Source organism: Protopterus annectens, chromosome 2.part1 (assembly GCF_019279795.1).
Source record: "Protopterus annectens isolate FY-2018-M chromosome 2.part1, PAN1.0, whole genome shotgun sequence".
In the NCBI taxonomy this organism is placed as follows: domain Eukaryota; kingdom Metazoa; phylum Chordata; order Ceratodontiformes; family Protopteridae; genus Protopterus; species Protopterus annectens.
Genome location: NC_056729.1, coordinates 1918709456 through 1918729331, shown reverse-complemented (window position 1 = coordinate 1918729331; position 19876 = coordinate 1918709456).

Here is a 19876-nt window from a genome sequence, read left to right as displayed (position 1 = left end):
GCAGCATGTCTTTGGAATGTGGCAGGAAACTGGCATACCTGCAGAAAACACGCATAAGTACAGGGAGGACATGCAGACTCCACACAGAAGGCACCACAGCTGTGAGTGAAATCAGAGAACCTCTTGCTGTGAGGCAACAACAATTTCTGTTGCCCCACTGAGTCACCCAATGATGTTCTGTTTTTCACTCGTTGTCATTTCAGCTCACAGCTGGATTCCTTCTTCAATGCTCTCGCTCTTAGAGAAACAAAGTATTTTCCTGCATTTTTTAGCATATACTTGTCATACAACCTCATCTAAATCCTGCTGTGCTTTTTTTCATAGTATATTTCTATCATATAAATACCTCCTCCATATCTATCTCCCACATCTCCAATATTTACAATTAGCTTTCCACCGCTAGTCACAGAACTTCTTCATTGTGTGGGACCAAATATATAATAAAATTATGCACTGGTCAAACATCAGCTCTACCTTTCTGAGTGTCCTACAGATTTCCCATGCTGTCTCACATTTCTGCCCTTTCTTCCATTTTATCTGTTTTTTTTTGTTACCTTGCTTTCAACCTTTTCAAGACCTGGATATGCTTTTTTATCAGGCAGGTAAGCCTGCTGGAGCTAAGTGTACCTTCTCAGAGCAAGAGAGAGTACTATCTAGTTAAGTGCCTTGCCCAGGGTCATAAAACGTGTAGGTTGAGACTGAAATAATCAAACCCTGGATTATAGAATGAAGGTGTCAAACCCTCAACTACAGAAAGAAGCTCATTAAAAGCTCTTAGTTTCAAATCTCATTATAATATATCAGTTACTCCTTTATATTTTTGTGCAACCAATTTATGTTTGTCTCCAGTTTTACCAAATTTGATGCATTAAAAGAAATTATTGCTGAAATCTTAACACCCACTTGCAAAGAAGTGTCTTGTTCAATATGCGTGCCATATACCTATGTTTATAAATGCCCAAGTATGCATATATTCTTACATATACATGCATACATATGTATAGACACACACACACACACACACACACACACACGAATTAAATGCACAAACTGCTCTGATTTGCACTTTAAAATATCCTTGAACCAGCCAACCCGCTAGTAGGCTTCTGCATATTTTACATAAAGGATGTCGCAGTTCAGCTTTTTCAGTTTTGTATCCACTTTTCATCATTTTCCCATCTCTTATATCAAAAGGCTTGAAAAATAACCAAAATATATTTGTTGCAAATGTTTGTACACTGATCTCCAATTATTTCATCTGCAGACAAATGTACAGTCTTTAGTATAATTACTTTTAATAACAAATACAATTTTTTAATAAAGTCAGTTATAAAGAGCTTACCAGAACAAACTACTGCAACATCATTTGTGTGATCGCATTTGTTTATTCCTTTCAGACTTGCTGTACATTGAAATATAGATGTCTCATAACCAGAACATTTGAGGCTGCTGATATAAATATTTCCGGTTCCTTTTCCAAAGTATGAGCCTGTGTCTACACGGAGTGCATTTCCACAGTTCATCTGTTTGCAGACAACATTAGCAGCATCCAAGTTCCAGGATTGATCACAGATTGTTCCCCATGCAGAATCAAGAAAAACTTCAACTCTTCCACTACAAAAGCCAATTCCGTTCACAAGAGTCAAGTTTGTAGATGGACCTAAAAAAAAATTAAAACACTAATTTTTATGACCTTTTTCAAATATTTGTCTGTTTCATAATTTAGAATCTAATAATGAGCAATGATCCTTATGTTAAATGGCATGCAAATTCTGTACCTGAGACCATAGTGCTTAATTATTAAAAGAGATTATTTCTTTGAAATCTATGTTATGTCATGTCTTTAACAGTCAAAGAACTAACGTGTGCTGTTCTTCCACTAATGTAGGTAGAAATAGAGTTGTAGACTGTTTATTTATTTATTTATTTTACATTTGTTAACCGGGGGTGTCTGACTGAGCCGAAAAGGCCCTTTTTCAGCAGAGGCCCAGGGAGAAAAGCTCCACAAAGAAAAATTACAGACACATTTAGTTATTTAGACAAGATCAGTATACCCACAAATTACAAGAGACATGTTTTTACAGTGGTATGCGGCACATAAACAGTTACAGTGGAGAGAACAAACAAAAAAAATATTAATTTTAAAAATAAAGGTAATTAATAGATTTGTGGTGTACAGCTGAAATTTGGAACATAGGTAGAATACATACATAGTACACAGGTACAGTACATACATTGTAGATTACCTGCTGGCTTTGAAATCTTGACAAATTCAACAGGGGACTGTACATTTGAAAAATGAAGAAATTAATGATTCAAGTAGCTGGCCTTTTAAAACCCCCAGTGTGTTTAATCCACCGCATGTGAGATTGATTTCAGATGCATATACTGGCATCTCTGAATGAAGTGCATTGCACATACAATAGAATAAGGACCAAATATATGGAGCATTTTCCATTTAAATTTTCTCACTGTTTAAAGGCCAATTTACCACTACTTTCAGTTTTTGATTCTAGTGGATTATCTCAGTTATTAAAAGAATTGGGACTTCATTTGGACAATCCTTTTATTAAGAGTTATTACTCCATGATTCTAATTGTTTAGGAATTATTATAGATTAGCCAGTGTTTGTGAGTAAGACTGAAAACTATTATCAAGTGCTCTAGATTTAGTATGTATATGTTATCTGCTTTCACTAGCCTGGGGAGCAATCATGGCACTGTCAACTTTGCTTGAGATGTTGCCTGATGAGGTCTTTAAAGGAGGCTTTGGATGATGTGTTTTGAATGCTAGTAGGGACAGAGTTCCATTTTTTAGCCACTGAACTACTATATAGTGCATCTCCAAAGCTATTGTAGCTGTTGGTGACTTCTAGTAGTAGTTTGCTTGATGATCTAATAGGCCTTTTGGCTGAGTGATGTTGTACTAGGTTTTTGAGGGCAGGACACTTATTGGGGAGGTAATAGATAGAATGACAGAGGCAGAGCTGATTGTAGGTTAGGAGGTTGGGCAGTTCAAGCCAGTGGAGCTGTCTCAAAGCAGTACAGTGATGAGTTCTATATGAGCAATTTGCAGCAAAGCAGGCAATTCTGTTATAGCAGGCTTCCATTTTGCTTAGTTCAGTTTTGTTGAGATTAGTCAGAATGGGAGATGCATAAAGTAGGGTGGATAGAAGTTGGGAGCGAGCAATGGCTGATCATGTGTCATTGGTAAGAAATGATTTGATACTGTAGAGTTACCCCAGTTTGGCATGTACTTTTTTAATAGTTAAGTTGAGATGACTATCAAATTTTAGATGGGAGTCTATGGTTATTCCCAATAACTGTGCCACTGGAGCAATTGGAGTAGCATTTGTGGAGTCAATAGTGAATTGACTGTTAGTGTTTTTGTTAGAACTGGTTATAATCATAAGCTGAATTTTCTTTGGATTGAGGATAAGTTGGGCTTTGGTAAGATAGTTTTCAATGTCAGAGAATGCTAGTGGAGCTGTTTGCAGGAGGGTGGTAATGTTTTGTGCAGCACAGATTAAGGTAGTATCATCTGCATACTGATTGATAGATGCATGCTGTGTGGAGGTATGGAGGTCATTTGTGAAGACTGTGAATAGTAGTGGTCCTAAGATAGAACCCTGTGGGACTCCTATAGTTATGGGCAGCTGAGGAGAGAGAGAATTTTCTCATTTCACAGCTTGGTACCTGTCAGTTAAATAGCTTTGGAACCAGGTAAGAGTGGAATTTGATAGATGATATTGGTTTAGTTTGTTTAGCAGGATTTGGTGTGAGACTGTGTCAAATGCTTCGGACATATCCAAAAAGAGAGCTGACACTTGTAGGCCTTCATTTTTGAGACGGTTTACTGTGTCTGTGAAGCAGAGGCTGTAGTGGTACTATGGGCAGGTCTGAAACCATGCTGAGCAGGTGACAGGATGTTGCTGTCTAGGAGATAGTTTAGCATCTGTGTATGGATGCATTTTTCTAGGATTTTGGCCAGGGGGAGAGTAAAGCAATGGGTCTGTAGTTATTAAGTTCAGTGGAGGTCCCACCTTTATGTATGGGTGTAACATAGGATATTTTCCAGTTTGGGCACATAGTTTTCAACAATTGATCTGTTTATGAGAATAGAGACTGGGTCAGCAATAGTATCTGCTGTGAGTTTCAAGAAATAGCTGGGGAGTAGGTCAGCTGCTGTTGATGAGGTTTTTAGTTTGGCGAGCATGCTTTTGATTGAAGTGGTGGAAACTGTTTTGAGGGTAAAGCTTGTATTAGTGTTATTTGTGTTGGGGGGGAAGGAACTGTCCTGTGATACTAAAGATAGAATTGAGTTCACAAAGTGGGAGTTGAATTGTGTTTCGATGGGAACTTTAGTGTCAGGGGTGGTTGGTTTGGGGGTAGCCTTTTGGGTGGATTTTAGTAGCTGGTTTACATTTTTCCAAAGTTTTTGCGGGTTGCATTGGTATTTAATTTGTAATGTTGTGTAGTAGGATTTTTGTCCAGCCTAATGTTTTTTTTGCACGGTTGCGCAGTTCTTGGTACTTAGTTAGGCTTTGTATTTCTTTGGGTTTTTTTTATAGTAAAGCCAGGCAGTGTCTCTGGACTTGAAGATTTGTTTGGTTTCTTTACTGAGCCAGGGGTTTGTAGTGGTTCTAACCTTGATATTGTGCAATGGAGCGACAGTGTCCAGGTGTTGTAGAAATGTTTTGCTTGAAATATGCTATAGCCTGGTCAAGTGGGAGGGTTTTTAGGGGGGTCCAGTCACAGAGTAAAGTGTTGAGGTCCTCAGGAGAGAATTTTTTTGTGTTTCTAGTAGATATATAGTTAGTGGTTTTGCATATGTTTGTTCTTTTAACGTATAAAGTATATTATGTTGTGGTCACTTAAGGTGTCTGGGAGACTGCCTGTGTGAGGGTACAATGTGGGGTTGTTAGTTAGGACCCAGTCAAGGATGGATTCCCTTTTCGATTTTTTATCACATCTAGTTGGAATTTGGACTAGCTGCTGGTAGCCATGGAGATTTATTAGATTACTTGGTGGTTCTGTTACACAGGTGAAGCAATCTAGGTTAAAGTCCCCCAGAATAAGGGTTTCTTGTGAGTATGTGGAAGAACACCAGGATAAGAAGTCTTCAAGGCTAGCAGGTGTATTACCTGGTGGAATATAGATCACAATTGTGGTGATGACCTTTTTAGGGTGAAGTTAAAGTTGTGAGATAAGTATGTCCCAATTATTGGGGGAGGGGTAGGAGTTTGGTAATTGATGGACAGTTAAGTTGGACTTGTAGAGTAAGGCAGTTCCACCCCCTTTACGAAGTGGTCTGTCTTGTTTAATGATATTGTAGCCAGTAGGGAGAACTTCTGAGTTAGCTATGTTTTTATTTAGCCAGGTTGCTTTTAAAGCAACTATGTCTGGGGAGTAGTGTGCTATTGTGGCTTGGAGTTCAGGTATTTTATTTTTGATACTTCTAATATTAATATTTAGCATTAAAAGATGTTTGGTTTTGCTGCTGTTGTTGATTTGCCCAGGGATGAAGAAAGTGGGTGTGTTATGTTCTGACATTTGTGTTGGAGCAGTTTGTGTTGGACAGGATGGATTTGGGCCTGGGTTGGGGTGGATATCCCCACTTATGGTGAGCCTGGAGTTAAAATGGTTATACAGATGTTTGAGTTTGGTGAGGAGTGTGAGAAAGTATTGTGTTTTTTTGGAGTAAAAACAAGAGCATATGTGTTTAGTTCTGAATTGGTCCGTTATGTAGTTCTTGAATAACTGTGGGAAGATATTATTATAATGTGTGGTATCTGTATACGAGAGTGCATAATGCAGTGTTGTGCTACTAAGTTTAGGGATATAGCTAGAGTGATAACTTGTGGTGTTGTAAAGAATTATGAGAAGACAGACTAGACTTAGTTGTGTGATAGTCATGGTTATAAAGTTTAAGTTGTTTCTAGGTGGGGGGTCTGAATAGGAATTATAGGGTTGCACTATATGTGGATGGAGAAGTAGTGTAGGTGATGTAAAAAATGCCTAGTGGGAATGAGAGTGATTGGGAGTATTTTGTGTGGAGCAAGTTGGTGTGGTACAATGTGATATGAGTTGACAAGCTGTGATTGGTAAAGGTGATGTGAGGGTGAGCTGTGGGTGTGCCTTTGATTACTATAAATGTAGAGGTAGTAGGTAGGGAGGGAATAGGGGGTAGGGCAGAGGAGCAGAGAGAGCCCGAGAGTTAGCGAGGGTGAATGGAGATGGGCAGAGCCAACCAAGACAAGAGAAAAAAGTAAGTATTACTTTACAAATCTGAACACTTTTAAAACAAATTCCTGAGGTCTAATGGCTCACCGGCAAACAGAATGTAATTGCTGAAGAGCACTTGTGTCCTGGTGGGAGACTAGAAATATTTAAAGATGGCTCCATGCTCAGCAGGATTCTAATATAGACTTTGTATTGGGGGAGGGAGATAGCACACACACACACACACACACACACACACACACACACACACACACACACACACACGCACACACACACACACACACACACACACACACACACACACACACACACACACACACACACACACATACACACAGGCTATTAATCTGTGAGAATTTTAAAAAGCCCAGCCTGACATTCCCATGGCAGTATTTTAGCTCTTATATTTTGTGTAAGAATAACCCAAAGGCAGGCAGAACAAGGATAGGTTGGAATATTTATTTCCTCATTCTATCAGGGACATGGGTGCTAAACTGGAGGTGAATATATGGTTTCCAATCCAATCATTCAAATTACATTTGACTACAGTAAGACTAGGGCTCCATATTGTAATGTTAGCACTAGAAATGCCGAGTGCCAGCATGCCAAAAAAAAAAAAATTAAATACTCAGGAAAAGAGCAAATCTTAAAGATAGCTCTTCTCCTTTAAAGTTCTTTTTTGCAGGGGCGGAATTCAATTCACCCCCCAGTATTGATGTGTAAGCCCCCCCCAAACTTATATATACCGACTATGAGATTACCATACCATGGAGAAAAGGCAATATTCCGGGAAATGGCTGTGGTCTGTAGAATTATGTTTATTGGATAAAGTTATGGAGCAGGGCCATTAGTGGTATATAGAAGGTAATTTTTTAGACCATTCAGTCTCCATGTTTTCGGACTAGCTGTAGTGGATGCCAGTATTTCAAATGGTTACTGTAAGACAAGTACTTTGTTGCTTGTTGAGTGGAAGATGGTTCCAGAGAAGTAGCACACTTTGTGATACATACGTGTACTTTCTACATATCCCAGCTCCACAGAAGTGTTATACTTTACTAATCATACGTGTACCTCCTACATGTCCTGTTTTTGTTGTTATTGTAAGACAAGTACTTTGTCTTATGTTAAGTGGATACTAGTTACACAGAAGTAGTATATGCTGTGATGCATACATTAAACTCCTACATGTCCTGTTATGTTGTTATTGTAAGACAAGTACTTTGTTTTATGTTAAGTGGATACTAGTTACACAGAAGTAGTATATGCTGTGATGCATACATTAAACTCCTACATGTCCTGTTTATGTTGTTATTGTAAGACAAGTACTTTGTCTTATGTTAAGTGGATACTAGTTACACAGAAGTAGTATATGCTGTGATATATACATTAAACTTCTACATTTCCTGTTTATGTTGTTACAGTAAGGCAAACATTTTCTCTTATGTTAAGTGGAAGACAGTTCCTCAGAATTGGTAAACTTTGTGATACAAACATGTACCTCGTACGTGTCCTGTTTATGTTGTTGCCGTAAGACAAGTACAGTGTTATGTTAAGAGGAAGATGGTTCCATAGAAATGGTATATGTTGCGATACAAACCTGTACCTTCTATGTGTCATTTTATGTTATAAAAAGATAATGAGATCCCTTGATGAGTTTTTTTTTTTTTTTTTGCTACACTGGACTTGAACATGGTAATAATTCTGACAAGATTAGGGGCAGGATTCACAAAGCCTCCGTGTAAGAGTTACAAGGCTTACACGTAGGCTACAGTTAAACGGTGTGACGTCAGCATGCCATGTATATTCATGAGGGCATGCTGACTCACACCCAAGGCTAACACGGTCCGTGTAAGAAAGTAGGGGGCGTGTCCGTAGGGCAAGCCCTGCAAACAGACACTCCCCCAGAAGAGTAACAGTCCCGAAAGTAAACCCCCACAACAGAGTCCGCGTAAATGTCAATAAACACAACACAACACATACCCCCACAGACTATAAACATAAAATGTAAAAATGAACATGTATATATTTTTTATAAGTTTTGAAGATGTTTGCCTATGATTGTGCTCGTTTGCGCGGGCGTGCCCGTCACTTAGCCACAGTTAGCAGTCAGTGGAAAAGCATATAAGATCTAAATATGCAAAGTAAGACAAGAAGCAATAGCGTAGCGGTAGAGACGTCGGCTGAAGAGGAGGCAGTCATGGTTCGAGCCCCCACAACATCAATTTTTATTTTTAGTGAAATAAGCACGAAACAATTCCCTGACATATATGTACATATATAAAATTATTTTAATGTAAATTGTAATGAAATGGGTCATGTATTATGAAGAAATGTGTGATAATAAAAAAAAACAAATGTCAGAAGTGTCTATAGCTGAGCTACACTCTAACGAGCTGAGTATATCTGCCCGTAGGTGAGCAGTGGTTTAACAGGTGTAAAATGAGTGCCCAGAGTTGAGCAGTGTTGTAACATGTTGAAACTGTGTGCCCATAGCTGAGCTGAGTGTAATATGTGTGCTGACAGCCAAATGACGTGTAAACCAGCGTAACCCATTTGCGCGGAGCTGCGAACCGCGCCAACAAGCTAACCGGCGGGCAACGTTGAGCAAGCTGTATCTAAACTGCCTTTACACAGACACACCTCTTAGCCTGTGTAGACAGTCATAAAATATAAAAAGCAATGGCCAGGCTCGAACTCAGGATACCATGCACCATAGTCAATGTATTGAACCACTAAGCCATGACAGTTGTTTTTAGAAATGCAGTAATAGCATATATAGAGAAATGAATGGAAAGAGAAGCATGACAAAGCAGGTTTTGTGAAGCTGATACATTTCCAAAATGGCCAATCACAGATAAGTGCGGGAAAAACGGCATATATAAGCCCCATAGGCGGGAATACACAGCATAACTGATTGTGGAACCGATTTGCAGTCAGGATGGTAGGTGTAGGAGAGGGTAGTTGCTTCCGAGCACAGAGGTGGGGCGTTGAGGAGTCCAAATATATGGTTTGGCTCCTCGTCCACGATCATGAGGCCCAACTCATGCAGGGCCAGGTCTTGTGGGGAGCATACAAGGCTGAGGCGTGGGACCGGTTGGCACATGATCTCACCAGTGCCACAGGAATACCAAGGACTGGTGAACAGGTCCGTCACCACCATGTGGACCTGAAGAGATGGAAGCAGGACCAACTGAACCGTTGGATCCAGGAGGCCCGGCAAATGCCCAACGCCCCACTACTGAGTAAGTTACATGTAATTATTTATGTAGAAAGTTAACCTAGCTGATATTATGGAGATGTGTATTCCAATATTACTTCATTTATATTGCAGCTGCAGGTGTCCGTTCATGAATCGTGGAGCCTATGCCGATAGGCTTGTGCGGTTGCGCCACCATGCAGGTTAGTAATTCTCTCCCTGTAACTGTTAAAAAATATAAGTATGACAGCTTGCAAAAGAGTGCAGTGTAGTCACCTATTAATATAAAGTGCAAGTAACAGTGTAAGAGAGATTCTGCTAGTACTGTGTGATTACATAAGTATGATGCAGCCTGTAATCCAAAAATAAAAATGAAACAAGTCTGAAATAAAGATGTTCCACCTGTAATATAATAGTACATAACCTGCAGCAGGCTGAAAATTACAGCTACACAAGCTGAGTAAAACACATGTGTGAAATATATCCCCGTTTAAATTCTGAAACATGACACAAGTGAGACTGTTGGAAAGGATTGTTTTAACCAAGTAAAACATGTCAATAAAGCCTAGAATTAAGTGCCATCCTGAATTGTAAAAATAAAACAAGTGAGAGTGTGAGAAAGAGGTATGAATCCACCAATAAAGTTGTAATAACTCCTGAATAAAGTATACTGCAGTCAGTATAGAATGAAATGAATGTGACAGGCACAACCAAACAGTGAAATGTGTGGAATAAAGTACTGAAGCTGGAATGTGTGTCCCACAATTTGGATATGTTGCTGTCAGTTTGCAATATGCAGATAGTATGGTTGTATGAAATACCAAACATCCACAGTTGTCTAGAGCCATATAAATCAAATGTAGTGGGATGCTGTAGCTGAACAGAGCTAGATATGAATGTGTATGAATAAAAATGAAATGTATATTAATGTAGCAGTAACATTCCTATCACCAACATGCATAAGTTTACACATAGGAAACTGTAGTCAGACCTGTAGTGTGTATATATCTGCATCTAGTAGAAATGTACAGCATATGTATAGGTATTTGAAGTTGTTAATGTAATATTTCTTCACCCTACCCTATAACCACAAATAATCCATTCCACATGAAATGAGTATGTGTATTTGCAATTAACCCTCCTGGACATTTGTCCTGTTGGTTCATACATATTTTCATGTATGTTGATGCATGTGCCCTGTTCATACATCCAAACCTGATGGCCTGTTGCCATCAATCAACCCTGCATGTTGTTGGATTGTGTATTGTTGTTCAAATTATGCATGTGTTATGCTTGCTGTTCAATGGCTTGAATTTATGGGTGTTTGGTTAATGGGAATACTAATGCATGCTGTTACAACTAATTGTGAATGGTATTGTACGTTACTAACCCAAACTGTCATAAAATAATGCAAAACATAGGACGACAGGGAAGGCGGGTTCCAGCAGACCCACCTCTCCCACCTCAGCTGGTGAGTGCACCTGGCAGTAGTGCACAGGCCGGACCCTCCTCCGGTGGCCCTGTGCCACCTGTGGGTGGAAGTGCTGCAGGGGATGGGGCTCGTCCCTCCCTCTGCAAGCGTGGCTGGAGGAGAACATCCACTCACCCTCTGTAGTGTCTGGACTGTGGTGCGTAGCAAGATCAGGCACGTTGTGCTTGGGCCCCTATGCCAGCTTGAGGCATGAGTGGCACAACTCATGGGCATGCCTGCTGCCCGTCCTACACAGCCCCCAGCACAGACCTGTCCTGGGCAGTGAAGGCACAGTGGCAACTGCCCATGGGTGGGGATCTCAGTTCCACTGTTGCCATCTGTGGGCTCATGGGCTCGAGATATCCAAACATCCATCCCCATCAATTGTGTATCCCCCCCACATGTGTCATACACCACCCCTGTATGCGTCTTGTTTGTCTTGTCTGTTAACCTCCCCTACCTACCTCCCCAGCTATACCGACTTCCTGTACCTGACATACCACTCTTACCTGAAAAAAAAAAAAAGGACACTCTGTACCCACAAAAAAATTACGCCCCATACATAGCTGCCCATTTTGCACACATGTCTGCTGGACATGTAAACTGGCAATTACAATTGGCTGTACAACAAATATTGTTGTCCTCACACCTCTCTCAGGGGTGGAAGGTTTCAAATTTCACACCAAATTACAAACATATGCACAGCTGTTGCTGATGAAGAAATGGGCAGCTATGGGCCTTTCCTACATCCCTCCTGCAAAACCCGAGCTTGTTTTCATACTGTCCTACCCTCTTTCTGCCCCCTTTTCGACCACTTTCCTATCTCCCCATTTTCTTTTCTTTAAAAGAAAATAGTGCGGGTGTGCACGAGAGTAAGCACTTTTAAGCAGTAGTAAGCGGGAGTGCGCTTCTGTGCACTTAGCTAAGCGTGTGTGTGCGAAGCTAAGTGACAGTGTGCATGCATCACCTCCGCGCAAACCAGCGCTAACCCGCTTACAACTGCTTAAAAGTGCCTTAGTCACTCTGAATGACAGGGTCTGTAGTTTTCTCAGCAGCAAAATAAAATACCTCTGTCAGTCTCAAACCCAGGACCTTGGAAACGCTAGTCTGCATGACTTACCACTAAGCCACGACTGCTATACAAGAACATTGTGCTGAAAGAAATATATCATGAAATAGTAGGAATTAATATAAAGGGAATATAGCATGTATAGTACACAAAGCATGTCATGTATATTTAGTGTCAAATCTAGTGGAATTGTAAAATAGTACTGTGTGAAGAGAAACAGCCATGCTAGTTGGTAGCTAGTAGGTAATAATGTCACAGTAGCATCTGCCAAGCCACACACATACTCAGAGCAGGATAAACACTGCCATAGTTGAATAGTTAAGAGCCCAGACATAGCAACTGTGATTGAGTTACAGGGATGTCCCTGATGTGAAAACAAATGTCAACTGTGCCCCACTGACATCCTGTGAAATGTACTAACAGTAGGCATAAAGGTGTTACTACATATGCAATGGTAACTATGAATTACTGAAAGTATGCACCACTTGCATGTCACAAATGGTGTAGTAATACATGTGCTCGAAATAACCCACAGTCACAACTGCAGAATATCAGATTATTTCAGTGGAGTATCCCACTGATATGTACCATTCCATGAGGCTGATAAAAGATGCACCTGAGAGTATCTGAGGCCTGCTCAGCAGCATGATCAAATACCCTTGTAAGTATCAAGGCCCACACCATGGCCAGACCACACTGCATGCAGTAACACCCTACCACAACAAACACATAGGGAATTGCTGCCCAAACAGCTATAGCAAGCATTATAAGCTGTGAATGTAAATGGAAAATAGGAAAGCCATAGCAACACATTACAGGAAAGACACCTAGCAGGCATACAAGGAGTGAATGTAAAGGGCAAATATTGAAGCCATAGCAACAGATTGCAAGAGCCACTACTATATACCAGTTACACCACAATCCCCACAGGAAAGCACAAACACCCATATACACAGTATTACTAGTCGTAGGTGTCAATTTACATACACACGGAGAAGAGGACACTGGAGGAACTCAGCTTACAGAACAACATGCATTGCAGTGTCTACAACACAGCCTGAAATATGAGAGACATACCAACCCTTACACTCACAGAACAGTGTCCACAGCAAACCAGCATGGTCCCCACCCTGATAATCTGAAAGGGCTACGCCTACCTAACAGACCTTTTTATAGCACTGTCCTGTAATCACAGTGAGAACTGCAATCACTACACAACAGGCTGCATGCAATTAGTAAATGCTGGCTAACAATTGGTGCAGAGGCCATCACATGGACATGTGCAGATACCTACAAAAGCATCCTGTACTCCCAGTCCACACATGCAATACTTTCATTGCACCCTCTGGAGGTAGAGACAGAGAGAGAGAGAGAGAGAGAGAGAGAGAGAGAAAGAGAAAGAGAAAGAGAAAGAAAGAAATAAAAAAAATTAAAAAAAGTAACAACAAAACAAACAAGCTGACAGCAGGCCAAGTAACTGCAAGCCTACGCAAACAGCTGCAACAAACACATGTAATGTAAAGTACTACTATAATACTCTACATACTGCGAACCCTCCAGATGTGTTATTGGTCTGTATCTATGTATATGAAGATGTGCATAGGGCCGGGGACATACTGCAACTGTCACTGAAGGCTCTACATACATATGTATGTGAAGGTAGCTATGTGCACATAGCAATGTAGGTTGTAGTGCAATGTACAAGTAGGTTGTACAGTAATGGATGTTCAGCAGTATGTTACTGTGTGTATACATATGTGGAACTAAAAAGGAGTATATATATATATATATATATATATATATATATATATATATATATATATATATCATGTGTATACGTATGTATATCGAGATATGTATGTATATATATAATATGCATATGTGTATACATAAATAGAGAGGGATGCAGAAATACATAGACATATATAGTTTCACAGTGTCATAGTTTAGTACTAGGCTATCTGCAAAATGTGTACAGAATAGATTTAGAAAACTGTGCCTCTGTATAGTAGTGACACAGTGAAGACCCCCTTACATAATAGCATTAGTTTACTGTGCCTCTGTCTAGTAGTAACACAGAGATGACCCTTGGTGTAAACCTATGATCTCCCATCCACTCGTCAAGAATTCACATGAAGAGAGTCAGTGAGGGGCTCCGCCTAACATGAACTGGGAGTCTGTTCCAGAGTATGGGAAGCCTCTGAGCTATGAATCTGTCCCTACAGCATGTCCTATTCATATTTGTGCTGAGGTTTAAATCTGTAGCTCTTGCGGTTCTGATGGAATTGGATTTTACGAGGTGGAACATGTCCATCAATTCCTGATTGGACATGGCCTTATACATCAGGCACAGATCACCTCTAAGTAGGCGCTATGCTACGGAATACAGCTGGTGTTTCTTTAGTCTGGCAGCATATGACATTTGTTGGAGACACTTGATCCTCTTGGTGAGGTACATATGGGGTCTCCCTAGCTGTTGCAAGTGGCATGTGAGGTACATACCAAATGGGGCATAGTACAGATTCATGGGCCTGATAAGGGAGGAGTATAGGGGTACAATGACCTCCTTTGATCTGGATGTGAATCCCTTCATGATAAGGTGGGCAAGGTAGGAAGTCTATCCAACCACTTTGGCAACATGGGTGTCAAATGAGAGGTCAGTATCGATTTGTGTCCCCAGGTCTCTGATTACTTTGTCTGTACTCAGTGGGTCACTGTCTATGTGATAATATGTGGGTACTTTGTTTTACCCAAAGGGGATGACTATACATTATTTGGCATTCAGTTTAAGGCCATGACTCCGGCACCAGTTGTCCATTTCAGTGAGGCCTTTCTGTAGGATGTATGTGTCAGCTGGTGTATCGACTATGGGGCCTAGTATGCAGTCATCTTTGAACTTTGTCAGCCACTACCCTCCCATGTTTGCTTCCACATCTGTGAAATAAATGCTGAACATGAAGGGTCCCAGGACAGAGTCCTGTGGGACACCACTTGTGACTGGCTCTGAGTCTGACATGGCACCAGCAATTTTGACTTTATGGTCTCTATCTTTTAGCTGGTTTGCAACCCATCTTGTGACATATGGATTTACATTTAAGCTGTTGAGCTTGTCTATGATGCCAGAGTGGGGTATTGTGTCGAAAGCTCTAGCCAAGTCCAGGTAGGCTGTATGGACTGCTGTGCCCTCGTCAATGGCTCTAGTGACTGTTTTGAAAAGGTCAACCAGGTTCCAAAGGCAGGATCTGCCCTTTACAAAGCCAAACTGGGTGTGATCAAGTGTCTGTAAGTCCCCAATGTCTCTGTGTATGAGTTCCATAATGAGTCTTTCCATAGCTTTGCAGACCAGGCTGGTTAAGCTTATGGAGTGGTAGTTACCAGGGTCTGTAGAGGTGCCCCCTTTGTGCAGTGGGACTACTGTTGCTGTATGCCAGTGTTCAGGTACATATGCTGTAGTAAGGCTATGGTTAAATAGCATTTTATGTGCAAGTTTAGCTCCTCTTGGAGTTCATGTAGCACGCAACCCAGGATACCATTGGGTCGCATTGATGCTGTGTTTATAGCTTTGCTGAGGGCGGTTCTCAGCTGGACATCCGAGATGACAGGGAGGTTACATTCAGCTGGGATAAGTAATTCCTCTGTTGGGGCTAAGGGAGGGGAGACATTTGCACTGAACCTGTCTGCCAGAATGTTGGCAATATCTGTGTGTTCAGTGTAGTTTTTGTCACTGTGAACTAACTCTGAACATATCTGAGGGTTTCCGCCCAGGTTTCCAACATAGCAGAAGAAGGCCTCGTGGTCATCTGTAGTGTCCATAGCGATTTTCCTCTCAAAGTTGGCCTTGCATGTTTGTATGAGAGAATGTAGATTTCTACTAGTGCTGATCTGAGATGCCTTATCTTTATGGGATTCTGCTCTGTCGTGCAGTAGCTTCCTTCCTTTGTTATACAATTTGTTCATGGCTGGGGTCCACCAGACAGGACGCCTGCCCTTGGTGGAGAGGGTCTTGGTTTTATTTGGGATTGCATGATCCATGCATTCTTGGAGGTGACCGTAGAAAGCATTTGTGAAGGAGTCTGCATTGTGGGATGTGTTTTCCACTGGCCCAGTGGGCTTAAAGGATACCAACTCAGTTTTAAGAAGTGTCAAGTCAGCTTTTGAGAGGTTTCTCACTGTAGACTTTTGTGTTGTGGGTAAAGGTGGGATATGTACATCCAGGGTGATTAGTTTGTGGTCAGATGTGACTAGTGAGGGGTATACTTCCGGTGTGTAGAACATTGTCCCCATGTTTGTGATGATCAGGTCAAGTATATTATCTCCCCTTGTGGGAGAGGTGACTAGCTGTTCCATTGCATTTGAATTTATGAATTCCGGGAATGCTTGGGCTAGGGTGTTTGGGCTAGAATAATGCACCCAGTGTATGTTAGGGTAGTTGAAACCTCCCAATATGATGTTATTTGGTGGGACATTCATATCCTCCAATGTCTTCAGGAAGGCTGACTGGGGTTCCTGAGATTGGGAGGGTGGTCTGTAACATGCTACCAGTTGTATAGCAGTTTTGCCTACGGTTATTTGCACCTGGATGGTCTCTGATGCTTCATGTGTTGCCACTAACTTGGAGGTGTGGGTGTCCTTGATGAATATAGACACTCCCCCTCCCTTTTTGTTTTGGCCCGAGTTTTGGGGCCAAAAAGCATGATATGAGGTATAGCCTGGTACTGCAGGTGTGCACTCAGGACCCTTGAGCCAGGTTTCACTTACTGCACAGACATCGAGATTGATAGAATATGTATGTACAGATATATGTAATACACACATACATATATAGATATATGTAGATACATATACATATAGGGACAGATCTGACTGACAACAGATATGTCTGTATATGACTATCTCTCTCTCTCTGTCCCACCCCTGTCACTCTCTCTCCCCACATCTATCTCTATATATATATATATATATATATATATATATATATATATATATATATATATATATATATATATATATATATATATATATATATATATATATATATATATATATATATATATATATATATATATATATATATATATATATATATATATATATATATATATATATATATATATATATATATATATATATATATATATATATAGATATACAGATATATATATATATATATATATATATATATATATATATATATATATATATATATATATATATATATACTGAGTGAGGCACATGTGTGCAGATGTATTGCAAGAGGTGCCTGGTGACAAAGGCATGGAGTGAACACCAGTGTGGATACTGGAGTACCATACCCCATTCCAAAACACTGACACCAGTAACCACCACATATGTGCATGCCTGCCCACCACTGCATGTGTCAGGGGGGGAACAGGGGCAACCAGTGTACAATAGGCTCCCCATTGCTATACACAGTGGCACACTAATCCTGTAATACCTGTACATGGAATGTGTCAGCAGACATGGTGTGTCAGCTATGGACATGTAGGTCACTGTACCCCTCTACACCCCACAATGTCCTACATGGTATGTACCTCCCATGACAGCTACAGATATGGAGGACACAGACATATGTAAGTAACTGTGTCAATGCACTCAAACACATTACCTATGCAGAGTGACTGACAAGACCACAGAGCACACCCAGACTACCTACATAGAGGTTACCACTGCTGGATATACATAATTAGGTCACACCCATGACAGTTGTCCAACAACCATGATAACACCTCCAACATCCACAACCCAAATTACCTATGTCTGTCATCCTTGTCACCGCAGTATAGAGCACATGGTGGAGGTACAGGTCCCTACCCACAGATACGACATACCCTGGAGTAAACCACACAGAATTAAGAAGCAAGGCTCCCCATGAGTAGATGTCAGACATACCCCTGCTGAATGTTATGCAGATAAGCAATATGCCATATGAGTCACCCTGTGTAACTCTTTGACAGGAGCAGTTACGATCATATCACATGTGTCACAAGGGGCAAGGTAGCATAACAGTATGCTGCTGTTGGCCCAGGGCCAATAACATACTACCTACCTAAGACACAATGCACACCCATGAACCCATTTCAAACCAAATATGTGAGGTGGTATGAGTGTGCCAGTGACTGGGTGCATGTTATGTACTGGTGTGGTTGCTCACCATGACTGTCTGTCTGTCATGGTAGTGTGTGTCCTTGGTGTGAGGCCAGAGACAGATGTGTGAGGTATTGCGATCAACACATACTACATTGCCATATGTTGTGCTTTGTTACCTTGTATGTGGCTGTGGTGTAGGTAGGGTTATGGGAAGTAAGAGTAGTGTGCATTACCAGTGAAATATGTAACATGCATTGCATGCAGTGCATGGGTTGATAATGTTCCCCATACAGTACCTTGATACAAACCCCCAGTGTGAGGTTGTGCATTGGACCTGAACCAGTGTGCTGACTGCTGCAGTATACTAGTCTGTCATATGGAGTGTGCCAGGTACTGTTTTACAGTTGTTGGCTGAGCACTGATATCTGGTCATTTACATGTGTATCCCCCAATAGACAGACAGATGCTATATATGGGGGTTAAGTTATATCACTACAGTCGAGTATTATGTGTATTATGTGTGCCATAGTTTGCTGACATATATTTCTGACATTTTTACCTTCTCCTTTTCAGGGCTATGATTCACCAGCGAAACCCTGTGTACTCCGCTGCAGAGGAGGAAGATTTACACTAGAGCCTGGTGCGTGATTTCGCAATACTCTTTTCCCTCACCAGCCAAAACCAGCAGGAGAGGGCTGCACTGTGGCAAGACCTGGTCCATCAGTTAAATGACATAGGCACACATAACCGGACATATGAGCAGGTACGCCATCACTGCAGTGATTTAATTAGAAATGTCCATCAGTGTGCATCGGATATCCACAGGCAGCAGCTTGCCACAGGTGGTGGGGTGGCTAGACATCCCACCCTCACCAGACTGGAGGGACTACTCCTAAGTGTTGTGGCTCCAGCCCAACAGCAACAGCAGCAGCATACATGTGTAATGATGGAGGCTGGAGCCACCCAGCAGCAGAACACGGAGGGTGCAGGTAACATGCCATGTGTATAGTTCACGGTTCTGTACACTGTTAGTTTATGCATGTGTGAGGTGTGTCCTCGGTTTGTAGCTGTAATCTTGGTAATTATTGTGCAAGAGTGATATTTTCAATATCAGCAGTAGACCTGTGGAAGCTAACTGTTGCACTACTGAACTGTATCATACTCACAGTATCAATGGCACAGTTGTGCCCACTGACAATAAATGTCTCATTTCTGCAGGTCCCTCTGGTGTAACAGCAAGGCAGCCTATCCAGTGTGTAATAACAATACATTCAATACTCTTGATACTAATAGTAATAATAGGCTAAAGCAGTAGTGCTACTATGTGTTTGATTGCAGGTGTATTTGTGTCTGTGTGTTATCTCATATACTGAGGAGTGTGCATGTGTGCATGTGTGCATGTGTGCTTGTGCCCTGTGTGCATGTGCATGTGTGCATGTGCCCTATGTGCATGTGCCCTGTGTGCATGTGCCCTATGTGCATGTGCCCTGTGTGCATGTGTGCATGTGTGCATGTGTGCATGTGTGCATTTGCCCTGTGTGCATGTGTGCATGTGCCCTGTGTGCATGTGTGCATCAGTGGTGACATTGTGTACACATTGTAAACTGTGTTTCCTGTCTTACTCCCACGGGTTCTGGTGCTGCTCTGGTGTTGTGCAGCAGGGAACCTGAATCAGCTGCTGTGGATAGTGATAATGATGCTACCTGTGTAATGGCACAGGGAGGTGTGGGGCGCAGTGAATGCCCCTTGCCCTGTTTTTGCCCCTGTGGGGGTGGGATGCCAATGGGGGG